This window comes from Vombatus ursinus, unplaced genomic scaffold, assembly GCF_900497805.2.
Source record: "Vombatus ursinus unplaced genomic scaffold, bare-nosed wombat genome assembly UNPS02014818.1, whole genome shotgun sequence".
Lineage (NCBI taxonomy): Eukaryota > Metazoa > Chordata > Mammalia > Diprotodontia > Vombatidae > Vombatus > Vombatus ursinus.
In genome coordinates, this window is record NW_020954596.1 from 31,480,878 (window position 1) to 31,498,784 (window position 17,907).

At 36.3% G+C, this 17,907-nt stretch overlaps 1 protein-coding gene across 1 annotated transcript in view; it reads left to right on the plus strand.

Annotated features, from left to right (window-relative positions):
- Positions 1–17,907, plus strand: part of LOC114023870 (cytosolic beta-glucosidase-like) — a 116,975-nt gene that overhangs the window by 39,881 nt on the left and 59,187 nt on the right. The gene's annotated exons all lie outside the window — the stretch shown is intronic.

The following is a 17,907-nucleotide window of genomic DNA, read 5'->3' on the forward strand; positions in this document are numbered from 1 at the left end:
ATTAGACTCTTGTCAAAAGTCTGTACTGAACCTTTCTTCGGGAAGTTTGCAACTTGGTTGCTCTGTTAAACATTTTTTTGTGTGTGGGGGGAGCATATTCCTCATAGGTCTCTTTTTTTGTCTCATCCTGTTTTCAGGTATCACTTCCCCAGTGCCCACTCCTTGTTTACACAATGGAGATATTGGTCTGGGAAGGAAACTAAAATCAGTCTCCACTAAAATAAAAATTGATTTTTTCAGGTTTGTTACAAAAACTGGAAGTGATCTGAGCAGAGAAGGAATAGTTGCATCACTTTTAAAAATGAAATACTAGCAAGCATCCTGTAATAGAGTCAAGGTCAATGACACTATCTTAGGACCCAAGTTTATTTTGTTCCTTACTAAAGTTTAAACACATGGAGGTGCGGAGTTTGTTATTTATGGATTTTAACTCAATTCAATAAACATTTATTAAATACCTACCTTGTAATAAGAATTGGGCTAGGCCCTGGAGACTACAAAAGAAAAAAAAATGAAAGTTCCTCTCTTCAAGGAGCTTCTATTCTATTGGGTGAACAAAACCAGATAAATACATGCCAAATGTCTACAAAGTAAAGACAAAAATAACTTTGGAAGAACGTGGAGAAAGCAGAGGGTGGAGATCCTAGAACTGGGGTCCTTCATCTTTTTTGTGTGTGTGTCATAGATTCCTTTGCCAGTTTAATGAAGTCAGAATAATATTCTAAATGCCTAAAATAAATCAGAGGAGGCCAATATTTAAAAGAAAGAATCTGCCATCCCTATATGATAAAATGTTTAAAGAAGCATACCCCCCATAGTAACAAAAAAAAAATGAAAACAAAGTAGATGTTTGCTATTTGGGAAGTGGCTAAAAAAACTGGCATTAAAATATGATGGAATGCAAAAGTTATGAAAAAATGATGAATATAAAGAATATAGAGCAGCATTGGAAAACATTTGAACTGATGGAAAGTGAAATAAGAAGAACCAGGAAAACCATATATATGTTGTCTACAACAAGTGAATGAAAGTGTTGTCTGCAAGTGAGTGAATAGGACGAGAACAACAAAACACTCTAAACTGAATACTGTAAGATTATAATGACCAAGTTTGGCCTTATAGAAGTATGATTAGATATCTCTTCCACTTCTTTTTTTAATAGATAAATTTTATTCATGAATATAGATACAAAAATCCAAAATAAAGTAGTAGCTAAGAGCCTACAATAATAGATCACAAAGATTATGCCTTGTGACCCATTTGGATTCATATCAGAAATGCAGGGATGGATTAATGTAAGGAAAATTATTAACATAATTGATTATATCAACAACAAAAGTAACAAAAATCATATGTTTATATCATTAAATGCAGAAAAAAGCTTTTAAAAATCTATTCATTTTAAACTTAAATACTAAAACTTACATGACACAATAAGAAAAGAAAAAGAAACACAAACTTAAATATTAAAACTTAAATACAAAATAAAAGAAAAATCATTTCCATATGCACAGCAGAATGTAAGAGAGGATTCAAAATACAGAACAATAAATTTCCATTTCAAGAAAGTCTATGTAATAGATACTACGCATTGTTTTCAGAGCTGTCCTTTTTTTCCTTGCTTCCTTGTGAGTCTTCTTTTGTCCTCTGCTCTGTACTTTGTTCTTCTTTTCCCTCTTCTTCCCTCTCTCCCCCCAACCCCACTGCCCCAGGAAGGCTGCAATTAAGGGCATACATATAAGTATACATATACACACACACACCTACATATATACACATACACATATATATACATACATACATATATATGCACATTTATACACAGATATATACATGCAGATACACATACATAATATACTTATACACACATATACTTAGATATCTGTAATCATGCTCATATATAGACATATACATTCATATGCATCTATGTAAGACTGAACTATACTTATTTGTCCTCTGCTTTTCTGAGGACAGATAACCTCTTCCTTCATAAAACTGAGTCTTTTCATATTTTGCTAAGTCCACCAACTCATCATTTCCTATGCCACAGCAATATTTCAACCCTGTACTGTCTAGTTATTTTAAATAGTGTAAAACAATATTGATTAACATAGCTGACATATAAGATAGTTTTCCTATTTTTTTCTCTTTTGATTAAATCTATTTTAGCTTTAATTTTGTCTGAGGCCATGATTACTACCCCTGCTTTTTTTTTCCCTATTAAATTCTACTCCTGATTTTTATTTTATGGTTGTGTGTATCTTTTATTTCCTATCCCTCATGACTCCTCTACTTTACTTCTATCCACTACCTTGCACGCCTATAACTTAACCTACCACCCCACCCCTCTCCAGGACCTCTCCCTTATCCTCCTATTCTTGTTAATCACCTTTTTTTTTACTTCTTCATCCTACTCACCCTTCCCTCTAAAAATCCCTCCCTTATCTTCTCCCTCCTCCCTATCCCCTCAGTCTTTTATTTCTTTCTGAATTTAGAAGACTTTTATACCCTTCTAGGTACATATGTACTGTTCTTTCTTAAACCCATTCCCAAAGGAATGGTAGTTCTGGTAGTTCCAGAACTACCAGCCCTCTTCCCCCATCTAACTCATCTGTACCAGTTCTTACCCTTTCTCACTTCTTTTCAGAGGTGGTGGAATATATGTATGGAACATTGCATATAATGCTAGATGTTTTTCTTTTTTATGTCTTGGTTAGTTATGATGAACTTTTTTCATTTTTTTAAATTCATTGTTATAAGAGATGGCTCTTGGGGGGATGAGGGATATATTGGGGAAACCAAAGATATCAATATAAATTTATTTTTTTAAAATTCATGCCATTTGGCACATGGATGGTTCTGAATAAAATCATTACCAAGCCTGAAAAAAAAGGAAGTATCTGTCAATCTAGCCTTGTTCCTTGTTTTCATGGAACAGCTTATTATTCCATATGTGAGGATTTAAATACCCTGAGAACATGTATTTAAAAGTAGCATGGCACCATGGGTAGATTGTTGTACTTGGAGTTTGGAAGACTGAAGATCAAATTCCATCTGTGAATCTGAGAAAGTCATTTAAACTCTCTGTGCCATAGAAAACTCTTTCAGATAGAAAAATAAAGTTATAGATGAACTGCAAACTTGTGTGGGTGGAAGGAGTTTCTACACACGGAGTTCCCATCCTTGAAGATATCCCAGCTCCTTCATGCATTTTCATAAGAACATGTAGCTTTTATTGGAGTGTTTCGAGGCAGGAAGCTCTCTGTAGTATAGTAGTCTATCAACAACAGTTTTGTAATATGTGGCACTTGCTAATATATCAAGTGTACTCTCATCTTGATGACTTGGTTGATATGTCTACCTGGTGACTGCACCTGTGGGGTTTAGGTTTTCATCATCTATGTCCTACATTTCCAGTGTCTGTGTCAGGTGCCTTGCATGTCATTATCTTGATCACAGAATCACAGAGTTGACCAAGGGGTCATTTGGTCAACCTTTCTGCCTTTAGGCAGGGAAATAACTAAACTATTTCCATCAGATGGGTGTCTATTTTTTTCTTAAAGATTTTTAGGAAATGAAGGTCTCCAGCCTTCCTCCAGAATCCATTGTAGTTGTGACAATTATTGAGTCACCTCTTAACCTTCTTTTGTTCAGGCCAAATTCAAATTAGAGAATCCCAGCCATCTTTATATATAATTTGCTGTTCTTTGTACACTGCAATTTTAAAAATTGTACATGGTGCCTGAAAATGTAGCTTAACTGAAATATATACATACAACAAAAGTTTTTTTCTTCTTTAATGTTTAACCGTATTATAGAAGCCTTGGTATTTGCTATATTCAGGGATATTTTCAGCAAAATGGATTGATTAGAGAGAGGCAGCCAAAAAGGTCTGTTTGCACAAAACTGAACTGGATATAACATCCTAATAAAGGTTGTCATCTCCTACTCACCTTTGCCAATTTGCTGCTTTCCCCTCCAACATTCTTGGCCTAGCCTGGAAAGAAGTCCATCAATATATAGATATGTTAAATAACTAAAAACTGCAGTAATCCTAGCTATTGCAAATCAACTGTTATTTTATTACTGCCAAATATGTTTCACACTTGATAATACCAGGTTTGGCTTAAGTGACTATTTTAAATCTTCTGGGAATCATGATTTTGAACTATGGTACATTCAAATGGTCGATTACCATGTTTCATAGAAGTTGCTTCTGTAACAAAAACCTCACATTTCCATAAGTACAGCATGAGATCACAGAGCAGAACAAATGAATTTATGTTAATACAATAAATTTAAGACTTAAAAACATTCACACTGTCAATCTCTGGCTGTCTGCCCCTTGATACATTATTAAACAAAGAAAAACCCTACCATTATCTTAAAAAAATGTGTGTATTGGCCAAATAATGAAAGATTGTGTTGGTAATAACTTTTTTAACCTCTATTTTTGCCAATCCTTGCTCTTGGATATCATTTACATATGTAGAGTCTTGGAGCTTGAGAGGCAGCTAGAATTTTCAAGGTCAGCAAGGGCAACCCTTCCTCACTATTACACAGATGAGGGAACAGAAGCCCAGAGTCTCTGAGTACATTGCCCGAGATCACACAACACATTAACCTAAACCTGAGACTAGAACCCAAGTCTCTTGATTTATAAACCCAGTATAATTTCCACTTTACTAAACTCTTTTTCATTGACAATTTCCCCCAAGGTAAACTGTTGAAGTTCCCCCTCTCCGATGTGTTTTCCTCAGGCCTTTTGTCTTTATTTATATATTTTTTTAAGATGACAATAATACACAGCATATTGAATAATTGGATGGGCAATGTGTGAACTATTGAGAAGTCTGAATTTATAGTCTATTTTTAAAGAAATATTGTTTTATTACTTTCAGGTTCTCATATGGTACCTAATCTACAGGTAAGGGTAATTTGGGCAATTATCAGGGCCAGAAAAGAAAGTCCCTCCCTGGGGGAAGAGAAATAGAGTCTGAATAAAAATTCTGAGCAAGTATGAACCAAAAGACTAGGCCAGTTTGATGTCTAGGTGGGTCAATATTAAGGTTTCTTCAAAGAACTAAAATGGGAGGGATTTAAATAGAAGCTAGAAATTTATTGTAAGCTATATACATATATATATAATATACCTATTTGTGTTTATATATATGTTATATATTTGCATGCATATAATGTATTCATTTACTGTTTCTGCCTTTCTTTGTATCCCCAGTGCTTAGCACAGTGCCTAGAACATCATTACTTAATAAATGTTTATTGACTTGATATGCATATAAAATTATATATATAATGTATTGTATACAAATATGTATGTGAAAATTAACATTAAATGGAGCAAAGTAAAATAACTAAGTTTGTTGATATAGAATATGCCTTAGAACTTTTTAACATGTTTGAAAGTTTTTAAATATGTCCTTTTGCATCAATCATTTGTTTTACACAATTTTGGAAGAGTTCACAAGATTTTAACCCATTTTTAATACATAAGGAAACCATACTTCCATCACGGTGAATATTAAGCAATACCAGTTAATTTTCCCAAGTCTAGTTGTGACTGTAACCCATAGGTTTTCAATGAAGAATAAATCAAGTGAATTCTCAGGGCATTGAAATATGTTTCTCTCCGCCTCTTGGATAAGAGATCTATCTCCACCTCTTAATCATACATACTGTGTCGCTCTCTTTAGGATTTTATATTAATTTGTAATAATGTTACTTCTCAGTATTTTTGTGGTTCAGTTGTTTTCTTTGTTGTGTCCACTGCTTTTTGACCCCACTTGGGGTTTTCTTGGATAAAAATACTGGAGTGGTTTGCCATTTCCTTCTCCAGTTCATTTTATAGATAGGGAAACTGAAGCGAATAGGGTTAAATGACTTGCCAAAGGTCACAAAGCTAGTAAATGTCTGAGGCCAGATATGACCTCACAAAGATGAGTCTTCTTGCCTCCAGGCCTAGCATTCTATCCACCACACCACCCAGTTGCCCTACTTCTCAGTGTATCAACATGTTTATCAGAGTTCATCATTCTCTTTAATGAGGACAAGACCTCCAGGCCTACTGGCAGTAAAAAAAATCTCTCAAACATTTTTGGATAGATGTTTTACAGCTTGATAAAGATATCTACATCTTACATACTCCCTAGACTTCCTCTGACAATAGTTTTGGTATAGCCTTTAATGAAGAGTCAGTTGCGCTAGTAAAAATTACCTTTTCTCAATCTTCACTATTCCAATCTTTGCCTTATCTTGACCATGACCAGTGCTTTTTTTCTTCTTCTTAGAAATAGCAGTTGACTTTTTCCACTGGGTTTTACAATGTTCTCCCAACTTTCAGAAGCATGACACCATAGAGAAATAACTGTTTGACCTTGGGTAAGGAACTTAACCTCTGGCTATCTCCGTTTCCTCATCTGAAAAATAGGGGTATAATAGCACCTACCTCTCAGGTTTGTTGTTAGGATCAAATTGAGACTTTCGTCCAGCTCTTAACACAATGCCTGGGCACATAGTAGGCATCATATAAATGTTAGCTATTTTTGCTGCTACTACTTAACTATTCTTCTACCTTTAAGAACCACATATGACCCTAGAGAGGAATCACGGGCAGCTGCCACATCCCTCTGAGTGTCTGCTTTTCTCTGTGGGTTAACTTGACTATTTTGCATTAGTGGTTTGTCAGTTCTTGGTTTAAACTTTTGCTTTGGATTGTACTTCCCTTTCTGTTTTGTTAAGGCTAATCTTGTTTCATTGTGGATATAAATGATACTTGAAATGTTTGACTTCCCCCCCACTAATGGCTACTCCAACATCTCTAATAATCCAATAACAGTATGCTTTTTAGGACTTAGACTTTATGCATGTTTCCTTCCCTTCTTAAAAACCACAGAATTAAAAAAAATACACATATACATGCAACAAAAGAGCACAATAAAAATATACAGGCAGGGTGCGAACATCCAGATCTCAGCTGACAGACAACTGAAGGTGAAGAATATGGTGCATTATAGTTGCATCTGTTCAAGGTCAGAGGTCTCAATCAGCCTAGTGTCACCAGAAGCTTATGACCAATAAAATGAAATCACAATGAAATCATTGCTTGTCTCAATCAATTTGCATATCAATATAATGTTATCTCTATATGCACACATTTTTTATGTATGCAGGGCATCCCAGAAGTCTTAGTTTAGTCCTAAGTTATTAAAACTTAGAACTGCACTAAGACTTTTTAGATGCCTTATATCTGTACACACACACACACACACACACACACACACACACACACACACATGCATACACTCACGCACATACATGTGGATAGGGTCTGGCCTATCACACACATTTACATTCACATATATCATATATATTTATAAATGCAAATATGCCATATATATAGGTATATATATTATATATGTAAATTTTGGATAGATGATAGTGATGGAGAGACACAGAGAGACAGAGCAAGAGAGAAAGGGAGACAGAAAGAGATACACAGACATAGACAGATAGAGACAGAAACAGAGGGAGAGTCAGAGAGAAACAGAGAATGGGAGAGAAAAAGAGACAGAGAGAGACAGAAAGACAGAGAATGAGAGAGAGAGACGGAGAGAGAAAGAGACAGAAAGAGAGAAAGACAGAGAGAGAGAGAGAGAGAGAGACAGAGGGGTTCCATGATTTTACTGGGTTAGGGAATTTCTCTATGCCTTCTCTGCCACTTAGTCATCTTACTTAGGCAGTTGTTTACAGCACTGAGTCATTGAATGACTTCTCCACGGTCACATAGATAAATACAGATAATAAAAACAGCATAGGAAAGAGCACTAACAGTTGAAGGCATTAAAGAAAGCCTCCAGCTAGAAGGTGGTGCTTCAGCTACTTCTCAAGGAGTTTGCTTTGAAGCTGGTTTTCAAAGTGTGGGCAGGGAGAAGTTGTAGATATTCAACCGTCTGTTTGTTAATGTCTTTTTGGGCATAATGTACTTATCTCAGATTAGGAATTTGCCCTGGTTTGGTAGGGTCTCTCCGTCCTGCATCCTTTGTTGGTTTAGCAATAGTTTTAGGATGATTGCAAATAGCTACTCTTACACATTCCATTATACCAGGTTGCATAGTGGTTAGAATGCTGGAATTGGAAGTAGGAAGATCTGAGTTCAGCTGTGTGACACTGAGCAAGTCACTTGACTTCTCCCACTCTCAGTTTCCCTAATTATAAAATGGGGGCAGTAATAATGATACTTATTTCACAGGGTTGTTGTAAGGACTATTGAGTTAACAGGTACAGTGCTCTGCAAACCTTAAAATGTGATATAACTGCTAACTATTGCTGTTATTAATATACTATTACTGTGCAATAGATCACATTGGGAGTACTATGTTAAAACCTGTTAAGAAAAAAAATCCCTCAAGTTTTATTGATACCTTTTGTTCTTATATCATATTTTTGGATATATTCCCTTGAATCCCTCTACTCTGGAAATAAGTTGTCTTTGATAGCAAGAATAAATAGTTAAGGAAATATGAACAATACAGTGGCTGCATCTGATACTGAATGCCATATTCTGCGCCCTACCCCTTTAACATTCTGCTGTGAGGAAGGAGGTATATTTTATTATCTGTTTTCCAGAGCCAATACTCTTTTCACTACATTTCAAGAGGAACATTAAGAAACTAGAGCATGTCTAGAGAATGAGGAGGAGTGGTTAAAGGAACTCAATATATTTAGACAGAAGGAGAGAAGACCAGGTTGGAATGCTGAGCTTTCAAATATTTGAAGGGTTCTCATGTGTGGCTCTAGGGAGAAGAACAAGACCCAATGCTTACCTCAGGTAGTAAGAGGTTACCTGTCAATGAAAGTATTTAAGCAAAGATTGGATGTCTGTCCATCCAATGGATTTTGTAAAGGTGGTTCCATTACCTGTGATCCACTGTCCCACAAAATGATTTCCCCCCATGGCAAATCTCAATTTTGCCTCCTTCCTTTAAGTTATGCTTTTCTCTTCATGATTTCAAAGATGGAACTCTGCATTAGCCAGTTTCCCTCTTTTTTGTTCACTCCTCACCCACAGCTGCCTTGAAATTTTAGCATGCATTCAGGAGTTTAGCATGCATAAGATTTGCCTTCATTTAGTTATATACTCTGCAGAGATAAATATTTTTGCAATAGAATTGAACCTCTGTAATTCCCATGGAGGACCGAAACAACCATTGTAAATTATAGTCTGTAGAGAATTATAAGCAAGTGCATGCAATGTTTTTTAAAAATCTAGGCTGCCACACGCTATCCTCAAGTGTTTGCCAAGAAACCTCCCCTTGCTATGTAGTGGTGTGAAAAAAATCTTTCAGTGAAACATTTTGTAGGGCAAATCTGTTGATTCTTGTAAGAGCCTCATCCTGGAATCCATAGGCTATGGTTTATTCCTATCTACACTTTTGACTATGGCATAAACATAGACTGTCTTTCTAAATGGAGAAACAAATGAATCCAATTCTCCTGTGTTTGTCACTCCCAGCCACTACAGAAATAGGGGTAGGGAAAGAGAATGGACCTGTGAGGGCGCTCCTGAGAAAGGAACCTACTTGTAACAATATGAGTGGGCACCTGCTCTGTAATTTATAATCTTAGAAAACTGACTCGATCAGGAAACATTAAGTGACTTTCTCAGTTCCATAGATAGTATGGGTCAGAGACTAGACCTGAAGCTCATTCTTCCTGGCTTTGACTCCATCTCTTTACGAATATCCACGATTGCCTGTAATGACTGCTGAGATAATGAACAATAATGGTGTCTCAGTGGACTGGAGTCAATGTGTTCTTCTGAGCTCTTCCATGAACCAGCAGGGAGTGACTTAAACTCCTGTAATAATAGAACCTTTGATATTTAATTTTATGTAATATTTCAATAAATATACAGAGAAGTAGTATGCTTCAATATGGCGCTGGATTTGGAGATCGGAAGACCTTGATTCAAATCTTGTCTCTGACACTAGTTATATGACTGTGAGCATGTCACTATACCTTTCTGAGTCTCAGTTTCCACATCTGTAAGATGGGAATACTAATACCTGTAACAATCTATCTCATGGGTTTGTTGTGATGTTCAAAGAAAATGTTTGTGAAATTCTTTGCAAACTTCACAGTACTACAAACATGTAAGTTATTATTATTGTAGGCTATTGAAAAAGTCTTTTTTTTTAATTAAAAACCTTTTTTTGGCTTTTTTTGTAGCTGAAAAACCAGTTGTATCTTCCTCTTGAAGAACCCTCTACGGATGTATCACATTCTTGGAGGCAATTATTGAGAATTCTAAAGAACCAAATTATCCTTGCTGACCCTATAATGAATGAACCTAGTCTAAAGCTGTGTCCAAAAATTTTGCTTAAATGTTTTCTGTTGTTCTGTGTAAAGAATACTATCAATTTCACCAAGATAGTTTTGCTATGGAAGGAATCATTTCAAGTCATTCCTAAGAAGCTATTATGGTAATTAATTATGCAGGCCTAAAATCTAATTTTAATATTACATGTATATTATTTTAAACAAAATAATGAGATATGATAGGAAAAGTGGGGATTATAAATGAAGAGATCTTGCTTCTAGTCCTGGCTCTGCAACAATTAGTTGTATGACCCTGGGCAAGTCACTTCCTTTCTCTTGGGCTCATTTTCCTCATCTATAAAATGAAGTGGTTGGTCTAGTTATCTACAAGTAAAAAGAGTGAAATTGAAAGTTAACTTCTTCTGCCAGGGGAAAGGGAAAACAAACAAACAAACCATGCATCAAAACAAGGGCTGTTAATGCCCTTGGTGGTATTATACCTCTACTGTTTTTCTTGATTTTTGCATTTACTCTATGTAGAGAAAGAAAGGGAGAAGGAAATGGCAAACCAGTCCAGGATCTTTGCCAAGAAGACCCCAGGGACAGGATGGTCCATAGGGCCACAAAGAGTCAGACATCACTGAATAACAACAGAGATAGAAAGGTAGGGCGCTGAGTTCAGGAAAACAAAAAGAACAAAATAAGATCTCTAATTAGTTGTATGGTTTATACAGAAAGGGAGCCTATGGTATAGTGATGCTGAGTTAAGCTGAAGGGTGAGGAGGAACCTCTGAGAAGGCTTTTGGCTGGGCCTGGTGGTGCACACTGAGAGTCCTTGCTACTAGTGAAGTTGAGGCTGGTGGATTGCTTGAGTTTGGGAGTTTGGGGCTGCAGTAGAACTAAAGCTAATCAAGTATTACTAAGTCCAACACCAATGTGGAGAGTGCTTGGGAGTGGAGGGTCATCAAGTTTCCTAAGGAGGGGCAAACCAGCCTAAGTTGGAAAAATGTAGCAGGTTAAAACTTCTTTGCTGATCACTATTTGGAATCAGGCCTTTGATTGTTCTTTGTACTTCTAGCCTGGTGAGATAGGGGGACCCAGTCTTAAGAAAAGGGGCAGAGAGGGCTTTTAATTAAAATTTAAGATTTTAAGTTAATAAAGATTTAAAGAAAAAAAGGAAAAGAAAAGAAAACCTTAGTATTTGTAATCAAGGTAATTAATTGCACTTAAATATTTAGTTCTATGCAAGATGCTTTGAAATGGCTTCACTGAAACTAAAGTTTGGTTAATTTCATTTAAGTTCAGCCATTTCAGTAAGCAATTACATTTTGGATAAACAAATCTCACAAGGCTATATCTCACCATAAAAAAAAAATCACTGTTAAGGGCTAAGTTGGAAAAGCTCCATTTAGATAGATGAGCAAACTCACAGAATGCCAGGCTAGTAGGTAGGTCTCCGTGAGACAAAGTTTTGGATTTTTATGATCCAAAATATGACATCATGGGAAGGCCAGAGAGGGTCAGAAGAAACACAGTGACTAAAAAATCTCCTTACCCACACAATAAAGCTTTTTGTAGACAAATAACCATCTAGAGGTTTGTCTCTGTCATGTTTATGCTTAAGCAGAGCTACCATGCCATTGAGCATTGGAAAGATATTGTGGCATTAGCTCAAAAGGCATTTGAGAGAGGACAAGGGTAGGGAAGGCATGAGAAGCCAGCCATTATTGAGTGTGTTCTCAGTGGAATACACAAGTAGGTGATTAAGTTCTTGTCCTCGAGGATCTTACAATTACATTCAGAAGAGATGACTAAATTGTATGAAACTCAGTGTAGAGAAATTCCAAGAAGGAAGACAGTCACCTTGTACTGGAGTGGTCAGGAAAAGTTACGTGGATTTTCTAAGTATTCAGGGCAGTTGCCCTTTGGGATGGAACTGTTAAAGAAGTCTCTATTTCAGCATCTCCCAGGAAGGTGATTGACTGAAAGCGTTAAAAAGGGGAGAAGGGGAGTGAAGGGCTCTCTTGAGGAACAAGTCACGAATCCATTTCTTTTCTACTAGATGCTCCCTTGTAACTAAATCTGGCACCTACTCCCACCCCTCAGCCTCATAAAGAGGCTGTATCTTCCATAATACAGAATAAAAAAAAAAGAGAGAGAAGATAAGCAAGCCTAGAAACAACTCTTCCTTAACCCCTAAGTATCACCTTCTTTGTTGCTGTTCAGTCAATAGTTGTGTTTTCAGTTGTGTCTGCCTCTTCATGACCCCATTTAGGATTTTCTTGACCAAGATATTGGAGTGGTTTGCCATTTCCTTTTCTAGCTTATTTTACAAATGAGAAAACTGAAGCAGATAGAGTTATGTGACTTGCCCAGGGTCCCATAGCTAGTAAGTATCTGAGGCCAGATTTGAACTCAGGAAAGTGAGGCTTCCTGACTCCAGGCCCTGTGCTCTATCCACTGCATCACCTACTTTCTCTATCAATTTCTTTATTAAGACTCAAAAGGTAAAAAAAAAAAAAGGCTCTATTGGTTTTCCAATTCCATTTCTTTGAAAAGAAAAGAGAACCAGACTAGGAATAAGGAAATGTGAACTCTATCCCATACTCTGCTACTAGTTAGCTGTGTCACTTTCTGTAGATTACTTTACCACTTTGGATCTCAGTTTCCTGATATATAAGAATATGGGTCTTGGAATAGAGACCCTCTAAGATCCCTTTGAGTGCTGATTCTACCGTCCTAAGGTATGGAAAATGCAACATTGCAAATCTTTGAGGACTTTGGAGGAGCTATCTATCTGAATCTTTGGCAAAACCTGCAATGGAGTTTGGAGCACATGACTGAGAGGCCACCACCACATGGTGACAGCCTACTCATTTTTCAACTTTTTTTTGAGTTGAAAATATGCAGTTGCAATTATAAAGAAATTAACTCATGAAGTATCAACAATGTCATAGGTTTCTATTGACTCTAAGATTTCCTAGTAACAAGTATATCATTTAATGCAGTGAGAAGAAACTTGAATACCCCAAAGAGTTGTGGACTCCTTGCAGAATTTCATGGCCTGTTAGATGATATTACATACGGAAAAAATATAGGCCAAATCTTCAAATTCCTCCATGGACATTTTTATCATGTTTGAGAAAGAATAAATGGATGTATTTGGGATTTTTCTCTAGTTTCTTAATGCTTTCTACAAAATACTTCAGCAAAATATTTGTTTTCAAACTGATACATGTTACCCAAGAGAGCATGGCATAGTAGATAGATTGATAGAACTTGGTGTCAAGATAATTGTCAAGACTATTAAAAGTACCCAAATTAACTACAAAGGACATGTGAATAAAGATTCTATCTGCATCCAGAGAAAGAACTGATAAATATATATGTATATATGTATGTATAGAATGGTCTTATACATACACATGCAAACACTCATTTGTGCCTACTGGTAGCCATGGGGGGGGCAGAGGAAGGAATAAACAAGAAAGTTATGTGATAACTTTATTATTTATTTAAAAGGAATAGCAAGTTATACATAACAGCTTTGTAGTTTCATGTACAATCATCTTTTTTTTTTATTCTACTATGTTATGGAAATGCTTGTTTTATTTCTTAAGTTAAGAATAAAATAAATAAAATTTAAAAAAAGGAAGAGACCTATAATCATATGGTTAGAAAATCTTGTTTTTCAAAAGTCAAATCATAGGACTACATTTTTCAATAAAGAATTATTTTGAAACCCTTCAGATCTGAAAAAAAAAAAAAGAATAGGGTTCAAATCTTACTTCTGAGGCTGTGACCACAGGCAAGTTATTTGTATCTTTGGGCCTGGGCCAACTCTTTAAGACTACCTATTAAATTATAGTTGTTTAGATTGAAGGATTATAAGTTATATATAAATTATAGATTTAGACTTAGAAGAGATCTTGGAGGTCATCTGCTTCAGTGCCTTTATTTAATACATACTCCTCATTCTAATAGACCAAAGATGATCAGCACCTGTTGTTCAACTTGCTTGGGGCATGAAGAGGTGAAATCACAAGTTCATCTACTGACACATACTGGCTCTATGACCCTCAGCAAATGTCTTAACCTCTCAGTGTCTTCTACCCTCCCTCCTCTGAAGTTGCAGAACAGGCACTGATCATCATTGGTAGGAGGAGTTCTTCCTTGGAAGTTCTGATGAAATTACCGATTTCCCCTTGCTGGCCTTCCTCCCCACCTCCCATTTGATTATGCTGTGCCTGGCATTGAGTCTTCAGATTTATCAATTTTTGGGGAAACTCAGATGATGATGATGATGACAGTCATAATAACAACAAAAATAATTCACATTTATGTGGTGCTTTAAGGTTTACAAAGCACTCGACATGCATTATCCTATATGATCTCACTGTTGCAGATTCACTGTGACCTAAGTTTTTCTCTTGTTTGCCAAACCTATTAAATGTTTTAGGATCATTTAACAATAAGGTCATTTGTATTCAGTTTGAGTGAGCCAAATGGCGTGTCCTCATAACTCCACTGATTGTGCTTATGATACTGTTGTGTACAATTTGGATGCTTGATAAATATTTAACAATGATGATGGTGGCGGTGATGATGATGATGAAGCAGAAATCTGCTGTTTCTTACATCCTAATTAAATTCTATTTGTCTATATGATTACTTGAATCTAGGCAGAATTTTTACTTTAATCTCACTATCCATACTCAAAGATAGATGATAAGAATGTCTAATTAGCATTATCTTTTTGTGGCTAGGTACAGCAGACTTTCTTTTAAGATGAAAATGTTTATATATAATTTTGATACTTAGATACAATGAGATGGTATAAACTAGAATTTATGGTAATGATAACTCTGAAAATTAAGGTTCTTTTTAATGGTTAAAGGCCAAATTAATCTACAAAATAAAAATAACAGTAATGATGATTATGGTTTTAGTCATTTATACGACTTCTTGGTTGTACCATGCATTACACAGAGCATAAGCAGGGGATATTTTAAAAGTTCTCAATGACTGTTAGTTATATATCAGCCAGGACATCCTGATATGCATAAAATAATTCAGCTCTTCAAGGATTTGTGATTTAGCTAGTTTTGGCACTCCTTCCACAGAGGCAGGTCACAATCCCCCAATGACTTGGTAGTTTTCCACAAGCAATCATTAAGCCCATAGCAGGAGCTAGGTAGCACAGTGGATAAAATGCTGGGCCTAGAGTCAAGAAAACCTAGATTCAAATGTTGCCGTATTAGCTATGTGATCCTCAGCAAATCACATAACCTCTGTGTGCCTCAACTGTAAAATAGGGGTTATAACAGCACCTGCCTCACATGGTTATTGTGAAGATCAAAGAAGGTAATCTCCATGAAGTTATCTATAGAGTACTTAGCACAGTGTGTATGACACATAGTAAGGGCTTCTTAAATGTTTATTCCTTTCCCTTACCCTTTTCCATACTATGTGGCCGAAACTGCGTTAAGGTTGGGATTATAAAGAAAGACGAAAACAGGTTCTGCCCTCAAGGAGCTCACGGTCTATAGGTAGAGACAAATATAAGCTGCTATATACAGACAAGATATAAACAGGAAAAATTGGAGAAGGCAGTAGAGGGAAAACACTCGTATTTAGTGGGGTCTAAAAGAAGCTTCTTGTAGATGATGAGATTTTAGCCGACACTTGAAAAAAGCCAGAGATATCAGGAGTTAGAGCCCAGGTAAGAGAGAGCATTCCAGGTATGGGTTTCAACTAGTGAAAATGCACAGAATTAAGAGCTGCAGGGTCTTATGCAAGGAGAGAAAGGAGGCCAGTGTTGTAAGACAGCAGAGTACATAAAGGGGAGTAAAAGCTAAAAAGATAGGAAAGGTAAGAGGAGGCTATGTTATGAAGAGCTTTAAAAGTCAAACAGAGGATATCATATTTAATTTTGGAGGTAATAGGGAGCCCCTGTGGTTTATTAAACATGGTAAGAACTGCACTTTTAGAAGATCACATGATAGCTGATGGAAGACAGAATGAGGAGAGATGAGGCAGAGAGATCAACCTATAAGCTATTGCAACAGTTCAGGCAAGAGGTGATATGGCCTGCAAATGGGGTGGTAGTAGTGTCAGATTAAAGAAGGGAGTATGTTGGAAAGATGTTCCAAAGTTAAATTGATAGGATTTAGCAGAAGATTGAATATAGAAGATGAGAAAGTGAGGAGTTGAGGATGTCACCTAGGTTGCAAGCCTAGGTGAGTGGAAGGATATTGGTGCCTTTAATAGCAATAGAGAAGTTAGGAAGAGAGACGGGGGCAGGGAGAAAGATAATGAGTTCAATTTTGGACATGTTGATTTTAAGATGTCTATGGGACTTCCAGTTTGAAATGTCTAATAGGGAGTTAGAGATCTGCTACTGCATGTGATACTGGAGGTGAGGAAAGAGCTTAGGGCTGAATGAATAGGCCTAAGCATCATCTGTATAGAGAGGTTAATTGAATCCATAGGAGCTAATAAGTTGACCAAGCAAAGTTATACAGAGGGTAAGAAGAGAAGGCCCAGGACAGAGCACTGGAGGACATCCAGGGATGAAGATCCAGCAAAGACTGAGCAGGACTGAGGTCAAATTTGAACTCAGGAAAGAGTCTATCTGACTCCAGGCCTGGTACTCTGTCCACCGTACCACCTAGTTCCCTTATCATCTCTTAATATTCATTTTTTCATACAACTTAATGTAATATCAACTTTTTAAATACAACTATGTTATTCTACTGGTTCATCTTGAACTTTTAGATATTCCCCTCTTTTTTGAGATATCCAAGATAAGTGAAGAGAGATAGCAAGAGAGCACCTATCTTTACTTAATGAGTTTATGTTACTAGATGAACTTATCTAAGCTACTAAAAGAACGATCAGGTTCGATTTCTGAGAGAGCAGATGAATTTCTGTCTAGAAAAATCTAACTCATCTTGTCCAAGTATGGTCAAGATTTTGTATCCAAGTATAAGATTTTATATTGTCCCCTGGCAAATTTCATGGACAAATGTCAAGATCTTTTTGGATATTGACTCTGTCATCTGACACTTTAGCTAGTCCTTTTAGCCTTTTTTTTTTAATTTGCAAATTTGATAAACATATCATCTATGCCTTTAGCCAAATCATTGAATAAACTATTCAATAGTTGAGGGCCAAGTACATATTGTTGGGGGTCTTCCAGTAGAAATATCCTTGCATGCTAATATCAAACCATTAATGTCTCCCCTTTGATTTCTGGCCATTCAACTGATTCTGAATCTACTAACTGCCTAATTATCTTGTTCATATTTTTTTTTCTACAATAGCATGAGGACTTGTCAAAAACTTTGATCAATCTAGGTAAACTATATCTGCATCATTCTCTTGATCTACCAGTCTAGGCACACTGACAATAAAATGAAGTGAGGTTACTCTGGCCCAACCAGTTCTTGCAGCCATGTTGGCTCTTTCTGATCAATGTTTTCTTTTTTCTATGTCCACCAACCATTCCTTCTCTATGTTCGTGGATTCTGCCAGAAATAAATTTGTTAAGTTCATCCTACCTTTTTTTTT